Raw genomic sequence first — 14,218 nt, forward strand, 5'->3', positions numbered from 1 at the left:
CTGATTGATCACTCCAAGGAATGGTGCCATATTGGGGTCAAGATGTTGGTCTCTGCTGCTGACAGATTGGATACTCAGCAGTGGCAGTAGCCAGGCTGACTGGTGAGCGGAAGTCCATGTTGCTGAGCTCATGCATAACCTCCATCGTGACCATTGGGCAGTGACAGGAGTGGCTGGGGCAAAAGGCTAACTGGTATCCACAGAATGAGTCATCAACTTGATTATTAAAATTCTCCTCTACTCTACTGACTTCACCCTCTGTTGAGCATTTACATGAGACAGACATCTTCATGGTTTTTTACCCATTCAGAGAAGTCTGTCCACATACCTCTCCCCTAAATTTCGTTGTCATCAATTTTCTAGTCACGTCCCTTCCAAGTCTCTGACCATCCAGCCGACTGCTGGCCACAGTCCATGAATATAATTGTACATCTGTCCCTCACTTCTTCTAACAAAGTGAACAATGAGGTGTACTGTTCCAAGTCTTGTCCCACTGGAAGGGCATCCCAGTGTCCTTCAGGGTTGCCCCAAGAAGGAGCTATAGGCACTATAGCTGTCTACTTTCAGGTGGTACCTGAATATCATGCAAAACCATCTATAAACCAAGCCTAACTTTTCTTTTCCTCAGTCAGATGATTGTAGAGAACTCCCCATAATGCCATAGTGCAGGCTGGGGGAGAGAAGGTAATATATCAGGAGTGCAGGCCACAGACATTTGGGCTACTTCCTCATATAACTTACTTATGCTTTCAGGGCCTGCTCAGCCCAATCTCATATGTACCATTTCCTTTTGATAATGGAGTGCTGTTCTTCACAGCCGACTTTATGGCTTGGTGTGCCAAACAACACACAATTCATGATGGGCAGCTCAGCTCCTGTTATGGCTTGGTGGCCCATAGTTACGTATTCAGTCTCTACTAAGGCCCAGTAATAGGCCAAACATTCTTCCTCAAAAAGAGAGAGTAGTTATCCACAGGGAATGGTAGGGCTTTGCTCCAAAATCCTAAGGACCTGATTCAGCAACAGGCTGTAAACAGCATCTCTATCAGCCACTGACACTTCAAGTACAGGTCAATTGGTTGGATCATATGGTAGAAGTAGAACGTCTTGCACAGTAGCCTGGACCTGTTGCAGAGCCTTCTCTTGTTCTGAGACCCTCTCAAAACCAGCAGCTTTTTAGGTCACTTGGTAAGTGGGCTGGAGAACTACACTGAAATGAGGAATAGATTGATTCCAAATCTAAAAGGGACCCTAGGCATTGTACCTCTTTTTTGGTTGCAGGAGGGGCCAAGTGCAGCAACTTATCCTTTACCTTCAGAGGCATATGTCTCATTTCACTGGACTCCTAGAAGTTTCGCTGAGATGGAAAGAGACCCAGCAATTCCATTTCCCGGGAACCTGGAGACCAAGCTATTCCACTTATGGGAGTGTATCCAGCTATAATATGTACATACGTTCATCAAAAGATCTATACTAGAATGTTCATAGCAGCACTTTTGATAATAGCCCCAAAGTGGAAGTTATCCAGATGCCCATATACAGTATGATGGATAAGTAAACTGTGGTGTATTCATTAAAGTGCTACGTAGCGAGAATCAGCAATGTACAGTCACATGCAACAATACTGATGAATCTTGCATAAGGACCCAGGTATAATAAAGTAATTTAATATTACTTATATTTAGTACAAAGCTAGGCAAAACGAAACTATCATGGAAATTACCATAGTGAACGTCCTTTTGGGGACGGGGTAGTAACTGGAAAGGGTTATGAGAGGGAATTCTAGGATGCTGGTAGTGTTTTATTACCTGGATACTGGTAATGTTGGTGTGTTGTTTATGAAAAACCGTAAAGCTGTACACTACACATGTGTGTACATTTCTGTGTGTATGCTATACTTCAATAAAAAAGTTAAAAAATAAAAATAGAGAAACTTCTCAATTTGATCTTTTTGGCCTGTGATATTGGTTTCTGACATCAGAAAATATCACAATTCTGGGTTTAAATATGCAACAAATCAAAATGAAAATGTGTCTGGGAAGTTCTTTTGAATGGTCAAAAGAACCCAGATTTTTAGTTTAATGCTCAGAGACCCATTGATACAAATTGAACCAATTGTGCCACCTTCTGGCTTCTTCTTAGGCTCTCACCTCACTTAGCAGCCTCCTTGCTTAAGTAATTTCCACGTCTGGCCACTTGTCTCTGCCTTTCCTTTAGTAAAAATAGCAAAGCCCCAAGCTAACTAGTGATCATGTTATTTTAAACATGCAGCAGCCTATTTTTAGCCCTGGCATTTAACATTTTAGCTAGTTTGGCAGTAATCTAATCACCACTACAGGGTGAAGCTCACTTTTGATGGACTAGGACCCCTGTTCAGTATGCTGCTTGTTCATTGACTGGTACTGTGCTGATTAAAGAAAAAATTTGGTGAAAATTAGGAGTCTAAAAGAGATGTGATAGACGAGGTGGTGCGGATAAGTTGAGATCTAAGAATGGTGACAGCCAGATTGAAAACATCTAGTACAAGGTTTCTATGACCTGGTAAATTACTCTCTCTAGAGATAAGGCAAAGGAATCTGTAATTGGTGGACTCTCAAAGTGATTCCAATAAGCACTAAAATTTGAGAACTATGTAATGATTTTCTTTTGCTCATTTTACATAACAAAAATGACCTGGCCAGATCAATAAATGACTTTCCTAAATTCACACAGCTAATTACTGGCAGAATAAGTTCTAGAACTTAGCTTTCCTGATCCTCAGTAGATAGGGCTCTGAGTTTCCTAGTTCATCCAGACAGCAGTTTTGCTTCTTTTTGCTTTATATATTAGGCTTCTGTATTCTGTTTAAACAGAATTTTTTATTTTTTTTATTTTTTACCAAGAAGTTTGGGCAATCATTGCTTTGTACTTCTTATAGTTATAGCAATGGATGGGTAAAAGGCTCTCACTTTGATTTGACCAATAAGCATGTATTAGGTACTGCACTATAAGCTGGGGATATGAGTACAGCATGAGCCCTCTAGGGCTTACAGACTAGTGATAAAATGAACCCCACAGTCTCCTCTGTAAGGTGATAAGCTAGAAGTGGAGCAGGCACTGTTGGAGTACAGGCCTTTGCTTTGAAGTGTCAAGGAAGAATTCCAAGATAATAATACCTTTTGGAAAATCAGACAAAACCTGTGGCTATCTATATAGTTAAGATTTCTGTTTTATTTTGATCTTCAAATGAGATGACAAGTGGTGTGTTATAAATTTTTATCTCAAGCTAGTAATAGGATAACAGCATATATAATAGGCAGAAGTCACATAGGAATGAGATGGAAAAAGATTTGAGCATCTGAGGGATGGTAGAAGTCACTTAAGAGTAGGACATCCCTAAGTTCAAATATGGCTCTCTGATGTGAGCAAATCCCTTAAATCCACTGAATTTTACCCTCCTATCTGTAAAATTGGCATAATAATAGCTCTTAACTTAAAGAGTTGTTGCAAGGATTAGAGATAGCCTATGTAAAGTGTCTGAATAGTTACTGTTTCCTCTATAGACTTACTCAAGTCTAGCTCACTACATTTGTCTTTTTCCCTTTGAAAACTTTGAGGTCTGTGTTTTCATTACCTTGTTTTCATTAAATTGCAAAAAGCCTGAAATATATTGTGTGGTTGTTGTATTTGATGATAAATTTGGTTATGCCATCTCATATAAAGAATATACCAGGTGAGTGTGTGTAGTCTTTGACACAAACCCATTGATCTAGTACAAATACAGGGGTGAAGTATGCCAGTCAGTTCCTTGGGGAAAAAGAAATCAAACCAGTTTGACATGGATACCTTTTAAGACTGTTGATTTGGTGTCTTGTGGCTATAGAATAAAAAGAGGAAGTTCTGCAGTTGATTGTTTCATTCATTCAGCAAACGTTTATTGAGTCTGGATGTCATGTGCTAGACACAATTAGTTGCTGATAATTTTGAGTTAAAAACATAGTTGTCTTTATGAAGTTCATAATCTCATAGAGGAAGTCAGATATATAAAACAAGTCCAATGGAGGCCATAGATACTTTCATAGAGCTCCATGTAGGACCCTTTTGGGGTATATAGGGAAAGTGGGAAATGCACTGAAGGATGATCTGAAGTCTCCAGAGGCATCCTGAGCATAGGCCTCTAGGCAGAGGCACCAACATAAATAAAGTCACAGAGGCCTAAAGCATCCTTGGGTAATTAAGGAACTGAAAGTAGTCATATTCAGCTAGAATGAAGACTGGACTCTGAAAACTGAGTTGTGAGTAGTGATTGGGTCAGATCTTGGAGAGCCTCCTAAGCCACACTGACTTGACTATCCTGGTCAAATTGCTTTTTAATTAGATCGTTCTTGCTAGAAATGTGAAAGTAGGTGTCTTGGAAAGAAGTGAGCCTGGAAGCAGAAAGATCAGGTGGGAGTTTTACAAAAGTCATGATGAACAAAATTGAGAAAATAAGGATCTGAGCTCTAGTGTATCTTAAAGTGTGGTATTCAAACCACCTGGGGAATTTATAAATAATGCTTATTCCCCGGTCACTGCTTCAGCAATCTTGTCAGGAGTTATGGGATTTGAGAACCAGTTTAAACGGAAAATGTTTATTGGTATAATTGCCAGGGCTTGGTGACTGATTAGGTGCTGGTACCAGGGTAGTGAGAGAAAAGAATAGTTAGAGGATTACTCCCAGGTCTCTAGTATTGTAAAGTTTCAGAAATGATGCATTCTAGGTGATGTCAGGGGGAAATATAGAGCATGACTCTGGGTGTATATATGAAGGCTGAAGGAGGGGTAGGTGAGACTGTAGTTGAGTAGGATGATTACCTACTTGGGAAGTTATTCAGAAGTTGGAGTGGAGAGGATGACTGTGGCCCAGCTTCCAAATTCTTTAATAAACGAGCAGACAGTGTCTGAGATCAGTAAAGACAACAGTAAGGAGGAGTAGAGGGTAGAATAGCCAGTGCTTCCTAAATTTTAATGTACTTATGCATTGCTTGAAGATCTTGTTAAAAATGGAAATTTTGATTCAGTAGGTCTAGAACAAAGACCAAGATTCTACATTTCTAATAAACTCCTAGGTGATGGTGATGTTACTGGTCCATGGACCACACTTTAAAATAGCAAAGGTATAGGTCTCTGGTGTTCAAATTTAGCTGCACATAGACTTTCCTGGATGTTTAAGTCTCTTGCCCAGAGATTCTGGTCAAATTGCTATGGAGTATGGCTTGGATATCAAGACATTCAAAAGCTCAGTTAATTCTAAGGCACAACAAAGTTTGGGAACCATTGATATAGATAGGCTAATTAGGTCAGGGGTGAGGTGTATCATACTATGAAAGTGAAAATAGGAATAAGTAAAGCTGGCTTCACTCTGAATCTCCTGGTATAAGATGGGGGGGGCAGAATCCTCTATTGGGGAGAATCTGGGCTCAATTAAAACAAAGAGTAGGAGAATGCAAAGGAAGGGTGGATAGGAAAATGTGAGGACCTTCAACTAGGGTGGTGGCTGAGGAGGACAGGGATGAGTTCCTCCAAGTTACAAGGCTGGGGTTAAAGGCCTTGCAATGACCACTGACAGCTGTCTTTGCTGGGCTTTCCACTGGAATGTTATTCAGCAGGTCTCTTTGTGTCTCCAAAGAGTGTCCTTAGTATGTCCAGGAAGGAGTGGGCCAGCTATTCTTTTTTTTTTAATGGATTCTAGATTTGTTCCCTAAGGCTTAATTGGGTGAAACTAGAGTGGCCTGGGCATCGCGAGCTCTCTCCCCAATGTCTGGTTATTAATAACTATTGGACACCTGCTTGTGATGTATATGAAGTAATTGATTGTTATATTTTTCTCTCCAGATATTATAATAAAAACAAATGGCAGGATGTAGCAGCTGTGGCTGAATTTTCACTACTTTGAAGACATGAATGTGAAGTCAGAGTCTATAAAGCAGAATGTCTGCCTGAAACTATATGAAATGCAAAAATCAAAATTCTCTAATTATTTGTGATATACCCTGGTGTTAAAATTCTACTGAGATTCTTAGAACTTACTTTTAATCACTTAAAAAAATATTCTTCTGTATGCTTCTTAAGTATATATATTTGTATTGTAAAATAAGAAAAAATAGCTTATGTTAGAGAACTGTACACTAAATAGATGATTTCAACTATTTATAAAGTGCCAACACCAGAGCTCTATGTAACTTCCTTTGTTTTTCCCCAAAGTCTATCCTTTGTATCGATTAAAATTAGTAAAGTTGTTGAAGCACTAAAAATGGAAATGCTTATGTTACAGACTATTTTTAACAGAACTTAAATGAAACCACATGAGTGAGTGAGAGACCTGATGTCAGGTCTGATTGAAAGAAACTCTACACTCAAGGTTTGCTGAAGCAGGGAATGTATAATATGTACAATAAATCATACACTAAATATACAATATATTACCTCATCCCGAAACAACCTTCTTTAGCTAATACTATATGTAGGATTTTTTTCATAATATAACTTGTCACATCTCAACAATGCCCTTCTTACAAAGCAGCAATTCCATTGTCAGTTAACATAGTATAGTTGTATAACTGTTAGCGAGATTTTAACTCCAATGGTTTTACTAATGTTATTGTACATAAAAGTAAATAAAAGTAAAATTTTCAAAGCTGCTTCCATAAGAAAGAAAATTCTAAAGTCGATGAATTAACTTGAGGTTATGTAACCTGTATAGTATTTATTTTTAAATGAGTCCCATAAAGATATTCTTGTAAATGATTTGACAAGGCCTTAAGCCACTAACAAGCTATTTGTGATTTTTGTTTTACATTTTCATCTGCAGATGAAATATGGGAAAGTTGTTAGGAAATGCAGAAGAGATCAATAATGACGGTGGCTAGAACCAAATTTAGACCTGAATTCTAAATCAGTACTCAGCTAAGTCATGTAGTTTTAAAAGAAAAAATGTGATAAGCAGTGGGGGAAGGAGAAACTAAATAGAAGGCCTGTTCCTTGCCTTCAAGGAGTTTATAATCCAAGGGCAAGGGAAGAGAACCGAGAACAGGTTACTTGATAGTTTAATCAGGTGGTAGGTGGCTATGAGAAAGAATGATACCTGATTCTTAGACTGAGCCTAGTAGGGCTGGAGGAAATAAACATTTGATAGTTTCATATTGCTGTTAAGGAAAATATAGCTCAGAGAGAGAAATACTTGGCCATGATTATGTAATTTAGAAAGTGACAGAGCCAGGATTTGAAGGCAGGACTATTTGAGTCCAATATTTTTTGTTTGTTTTTTTATTATCAGCTAGAGCACTGGGAAAGGTGCGAAGAAGGAAGGAGTTACAATTGGTGTTCAAGACTTAAGAGTGGAGGATATAACCTTAATTATGATTAAATGGAAGGAAAGTAGAATAAGCCTGCTTACTGTTTGGCAGACAGAAGTCCAAAGAGCATTCCTGGCAAATACTAGGAGAAGGTGTCCTCTTACCTCATACCTGTGGGTAGGTCTCAGAGGTCTTTCAATGAACCTCTGTGGAAGAGCATCAAAAAAAGGAGCTCAGCTCTTTCTGGAGATAGTTTTCATCACAGTTTTAAAATGGTTTGTGATCTTTAAAAGGTCAACATTGGGACTGGACCCTTTTACTTCAGCATATAACTAATTAAATTTTAAGTTAAAATTATATTTTCTTTTTTTAAAATATGTTTTTATTTCAGAGAGAGGAAGGGAGAGGGAGAGATACAAACACTGATGATGAGAGAGAATCATCAATTGGCTGCCTCCTGCACGCCCCCTACTGGGGATCGAGCCCAAAACCCAGGCATGTGCCCTGACTGGGAATCGAACCATGACCTCTTGCTTCATGGGTTGACACTCAACCATTGAGCCACATCAGCTGGGCTAAAATTATATTTTCAAATTATACTTCATGAAAAAAAACTCAGGTCATAAGTACCCAGAAAAGTCAGTTAAAAATGCATGAAAGGTCAGGCATGATGTAATTTTTAATTTCCATTAAAGTTTTTAAAATAATTTTTTATTTTTTAATTACCGTTAACATGCAATATTATATTAGTTTCAGGTGTACAGCATAGCGAGTACACATTTATATAACTTGAAAAGTTATCCCAGTAAATCTAATACCCATATGACACCATACATAGTTATTACAATATTATTGATTATATTCCCTATGCTGTACTTTACATCCCCATGACTATTTTGTAACTACCAATTTGTATTTTTTAATTCCTTCCCCTTTTTCACACATCCTCCCAACCCCTTCCCATCTGGAAACCATAAAAATATTCTCTGTATCTATGAATTTGTTTCTGGTTTGTTTTTGTTGTTGTTGTTCATTTATCTTGTCAAGAAAAATCTAAAGGAGTTCACCACCACCAAGCCAGTATGACAAGAAATGTTAAAGGGACTTCCTGAAGAAGAAAAAATATATATATATGAATAATAAAATGACAATCACTGCATATCTATCAACAATTACTTTAAATGTAAATGGATTAAATACTCCAATCTAAAGACAGTGTGGCTGAATAGATAAGCGAACATGACCCTTACATATGGTGCCTACAAGGAACTCACTTTAGATCGAAAGACACACAGACTGAAATTAAAAGGATGGAAAAAGATATTTCATGAAAATGGAAATGGGGGAAAAAGCTTGGGTAACAATACTTATACCAGGCAAAATAGACTTTAAAACAAAGGCTATAGCGAGACAAAGACGGGCCCCAGCTATTTTAATTCTGGGTATTTATCTGAAGAAATCCAAAACACTAATTTGAAAAATATGCACCCCTATATTCATTGCAACATTATTTACAATAGCCAAGATATAGATGAAATCTAAGTGTTCATCAATAGATGAATGGATAAAGAAGTGGTACATATATACAATGAAATATTACTCAGCCATGAATAAAAACAATGAAATCTTGCCATCTGCAAGAACATGGATAGACCTAGAGGGTATTATGTTAAGCAAAATAAGTCAGAGAAAGACAAATATTACATTTCACTTTAAGGTGGAACCACTTTAAAATTTTTAACTGGAGTGTTTTTTCACTTCTCTAAGGTATGATTAATTCATCGTGGTTTGTTCAGTTATTAATAGCCTCTTTACCTCATATTGTGTGTATAGCATATGTGTTTATATGAAGGATGTAATGCCAGATATTCCAGATGAAAGTTATCTTCACCCTCACCTGTTGTACTGTTGCCTTCTAACCTGCATGTTAAAATGTTGAATCATTTTACATCTTAAATCCTCCCTTTACTTCATATATTCTTCTACCTACCCAACCATTCTTCTTCCATTTGTGTCCTCAGCCCTTTCTCTTCCTCTCCCTTCCCCCAGCATACATAGAGTCTGGGTGGCTTCAGCTCTGGCTCTCCAATGACACTGGTCTACCAGCAACCTCCTTGATGGTGGTCTAAGGAGTATTTTTCTTTCTTTTTAATTTATTGATTTTTAGAGAGAAAGAAGAAGGGGATGCAGAGAGAAAAAGAGAGAGAGAGAAAAACTTATTCATGCATTCATTAGTTGGTTTTTGTATGTGCCCTGCAACTGGCGATTGAACCTGCAGCCTTGGCTGGTTCAATGCGCTAACCAACTAAGCTACCTGACCAGGGTAGGAATAGTTTTCATTTCTCATCTTACCTAACCTCTCCCAGCTAATGAGGTTGCAGACTAGTATTCTTTTCTTGAAAGACTCCAGTAAGGAATGACCTCTCTGAAACATTACTCTCCAGGCTTTCATCTTATCTCTAGTTTTTTCTCTTCCACTTCTTCTAAAGGCTTGGTTTCTCTTTATATTTCTTTAATTTTTTGTATTTTGTTCTATTCTAGGGCTTCTTCTCACGTTACACAGTCTTCCTGGGTGATCTTATCTACCACTGGCTTCAGTTACCATCTCTGGGCAATTGACTGAAATCCCTGTCTCTAATGGCCATGATTATTGATAGTGGATATGTGTGGTGACTGTCCCTGCAGCTGTCCCTCAAAAGGTCAGTTGTGTTTCCTTGTATTCCTACAGCATCCTATGCTTGCCCACATTATAGCATTTATTACAATGTGCTATAATCAACTGTCAAATTCTGTTTCTTCTTCCTAGACTTCAAGCTCCTTGAATGCATGAATTTCATCTTGTTTATCATGGCATTTCTGTTTCCCTCCACCTCCATCCTAATTGGGTTTTGAATTTCTGAGCCACATGGTTTAGGTGAGACTGATCCCACTCTTAGTTCCAAGGGTGGGCTTTTAGTGCTTAAGTCAGTTAACATAGCCCTCCGAGCTCTGGCACAGTGATTGATTCAGGAGTGGGTCCAAGATCTAAAATGATACTATCGGATTAAATCTCAGAGCGTTTTTTTGGGTTACAGACTTGAATTTTTACCTGAAAGGACTTTACCTGAAAGAAACGCTGTTGGTGCCCTGGCCTGTGTAGCTCAGTTGGCTGGAGCGTTGTCCCGTAAACCGAAAAGGTTGCGGGGTTGTTCCCAGTCAGGGCACCTACCTAGGTCGTGGGTTCTATCTCCAGTTGGGGCGCATGCAGGAGGCAACCAATCAGTGTTTCTCTCTCACATCGATGTTCCTCTCTCTTTCTCTCTCCCCCCCTCCATTTACCTCTCTCTAAAATCAATAAGCATATCCTTGGGTGAGGATTGAAAAGAAAGAAAAGCTGTTGGCAGCCATCTTGTGTCCATAAATGGAGACCCTGCCTGGGAATGGAGTTGACACCAAGAAATTAGAGCTGGGATGGAGAAACTGGATTCTTTTTAAAATTTTTTAAAATTTATTGGGGTGACATTGGTTAACAAAATTATATGGGTTTCAGGTGTACAATTCTATAGCACATCATCTGTGTATTGTATTGTGTGTTCACCACCCCAAGTCAAGTCTCCTTCCATCACCATTTATCCCCCCTTTACCCTCTCCTACCTCACCTACCCCACCCCCCTTTTCCTCTGGTAATCACCATACTGTTGGCTGACTATGAGGTGTTTGTTTCCCCTGCTTAATCCCTTCACCTTTTTCACCAGCCCTCCAACCCCCCCATGACAGCTGTCAGTCTATTCTCTATATCTGTGAGTCTGTTTCTATTTTGTTTGCTATTTTATTTTGTTCATTAGATTCCACATATAAGTGAATCATATGGTATTTGTCTTTGACTGACTTATTTCATTTAGCATAATGTTCTCCAAGTCCACTCATGCTGTCACCGGAGCTAAGATTTTCTTCTTTTTTATGGCCTAGTAGTATTCCATGGTGTAAATGTCCCACTGCTTTTTTTTTATCTGTTGGTGGGTACTTGGGCTGCTTCCAAATCTTGGCTATTGTAAATAACACTGCAATGAACATAGGGGTCATATAGTCTTTCAAATTAGTGTTTCAGACTTCTTTGGATATATTCCCAGAGGTGGAATCACTGTCATAAGGCAGTTTCACTTTTAATTTTTAGGTAACTCCATACTGCTTTCCACAGTGGCTTCACCAGTCTGCATTCCCACCAATGGTGCATGAGGGTTCTCTTTTCTCCACATCCTCACCAACACTTGTTTGTTCATTTATTGATGATAGCCATTCTGACAGGTGTGAGGTAATATATCTCATTTAGTTTATAATTTGCATTTCTCTGATGATTAGTAATGTTGAGCATCTTTTTATTTATTTATTTATTTTAAAAAATATATAGATCGATTTCAGAGAGAGGAAGGGAGAGGGAGAGAGACAGAAACATCAATGATGAGAGAGCCGTCACTGATTGGCTGCATGCTTCTCCCCCCTCCACTGGGGATCAAGCCCGCAACCTGGGCATGTGTCCTTACCGGGCATCAAACCTCGATCTCCTGGATCCTAGGTCGATGCTCAACTGCTGAGTCATGACTGGCCGGGCGAACATCTTTTTAAAAAAATATTTTTCTAAAATCCTTGGGTGGATATGTATTTTTAATTAATTAATTAAATTTTTTTTTTTTTTTTTTTTGGAGAGAGAGAGACATTCATGTGAGAAAGAAACATTGATCAGTTGCCTCCCATCGTGCCCCAGAAGGGGATCAAACCCACAACCTGGGTATGTGCCCTGACCAGGAATCAAGCCCACTTGGACAGGGCCATTGAGCATCTTTTCATATGTCTATCGTTCATCTATATGTCCTCTTTGGAGAAGTGTCTGTTCAGGTCCTTTGCCCATTTCTTAACTGGATTGTTTGTTTTTGTGTGTGTTGAGTTGTGTAAGGTCTTTATAAATTTTGGCTATTAAGCCCTTATCAGATGTATCATTGGCGAATATGTTCTCCATTAAGTGGGTTGTCTTTTTAGTTTGTTGATGGTTTCTTTTGTTTTGCAAAAACTTTTTAGTTTGATGTAGTCCCATTTGTTTATTTTTTTCCCTTGCCCAAGGCGATATATCAGAAAAAATATTACAATGAGAAATGTCTGAGATTTGACTGCCTATGTCATCTTCTAGGATTTTTATGGTTTTGAATTTTACATATAAGTCTTTAATCCATTTTTTTAATCCTCATCTGAGGATATTTTTTCCATTGCTTTTCAGAGAGAATGGAAGATGCGGGGGGGGGGGGGGGAGAAAGAGAGAAACATTAATGTGAGAGAGACATACTGATTGGTTGTATCCATCTCTCGCTGCAACTGGGGCGGAGCCTACAACCGAGGTACCTGCACATGACCCGAATCAAACCTTCAGTCCTCCAGCCAATGCTCTAACTACTGAGCCAAACTGGCCAGGGCAATCCATTTTGAATTTATTCTTGTGTATGGTATAAGAGGGTGGCCTAATTTCATTTTTTTGGTAAATATCTGTCCAATTTTTCCAACACCATTTATTGAATAGACTATCTTTACCCAAATGTATGTTCTTGCATTTTTTGTTGAATATTAATTGATCATAAAGGTGTGGGTTTATTTCTGGGCTCTCTATTCTGTTTCATTGATCTGTATGTCTGTTTTTATGCCAGTGCCATGCTGTTTTGTTACTATGTAGTAATAGTTTGGTATCAGGTAGCATTATTCCTCTAACTTTGTTCTTTTTCCTCAAGATTGCTGTGAGTATTTGGGGATGTTTTGTGGTTCCATATATATTTTTGGAATATTTGTTCTAGATCTGTGAAATATGCCATTGATATTTTAATAGGAATTGCATTGAATCTATAGATTCTTTGGGTAGTATGGACATTTTAATGATGTTAATTCTTCCAATCCATCAACATGTATCTGCTTCCACTTATTTGTATCTTCTTCAATTTTTTCCTTCGTTATCTTACAATTTTCTGAGTACAGGTCTTTTACCTCCTTGATTAAATTTATTCCTAGGTATTTTATGCAATTGTAAATGGGAATGTTTTCTTCATTTCCCTTCCATTTTATTTTTTAAAAATATTTTTTTATTGATTTTTTAGAGAGAGGGAGAGGGAGAGAGAGAAACATTGATTGGCTTCCTCCTGCATGCCCCCTACTGGGGATTGAGGCCACAACCCAGGCATATGCCCTGACTAGGAATCAAACTGGGGACCTTTTGGTGCATGGGACACGAAGCTCAACCAACTGAGCAACACTGGCCAGGGTGTTTCTCTTTCTGATAGTTCATCTTTGGTATATAGAAAAGCAACTGATTTCTGGATATATATTTTGTATCCTGATATTTTACTGAATTCATTTATCAGTCCAGTAGCTTTTCATTGGAATCTTTAGGGTTCTCTGTATTTAGTATCATGTCATCTGCAAATGACAGTTTTACTTCCTCTTTTCCAATTTGGATGCTTTTTATTTCTTTTTCTTGTCTGATTGCTGTGACTAGGACTTCCAGTACCATGTTGAATAAGAGTGGTGAAAGCAGACATCCCTATCTTGTTCCTGATCTTAAGGGAAACACTTTTAGTTTTTGCCCAGTGGAGAAACTGGATTCTTGATATCATTGTTGCAGTGCCTGGATGCAGCTGTGCCTGAACTGTCCACCTACTTTAGGTCTAGTTTTGTGAGTTAGTCAGTTTCTTCTTTTTTTTTTCCTGGTGCACTGTTTCTGGAGTTACTGCAATACTAGGCCCATGCGTGGAGTGGATGGAGCAAGCTCCTGTTCTATCTCCCTGCTCCAAAAATAGATTTAATATAATGCCCTCGGATAGAGGATGTATCAGATATTAAGCCAATAAGAACAGATACTACACTTGATCTTAGCCAATAGGCCAAGAAGCAAT

General features: G+C 38.4%; 1 non-coding gene across 1 annotated transcript; it reads right to left on the reverse strand.

Annotated features, from left to right (window-relative positions):
- Positions 1-14,027: 14,027 nt before the first annotated feature.
- Positions 14,028-14,218, reverse strand: LOC148093226 (U2 spliceosomal RNA). Its single transcript, XR_015714429.1, has one exon. It is a non-coding gene; the product is annotated as a U2 spliceosomal RNA (small nuclear RNA).

This window comes from Miniopterus natalensis, chromosome 4 (genome assembly GCF_054644295.1).
Source record: "Miniopterus natalensis isolate mMinNat1 chromosome 4, mMinNat1.hap1, whole genome shotgun sequence".
NCBI lineage: Eukaryota > Metazoa > Chordata > Mammalia > Chiroptera > Miniopteridae > Miniopterus > Miniopterus natalensis.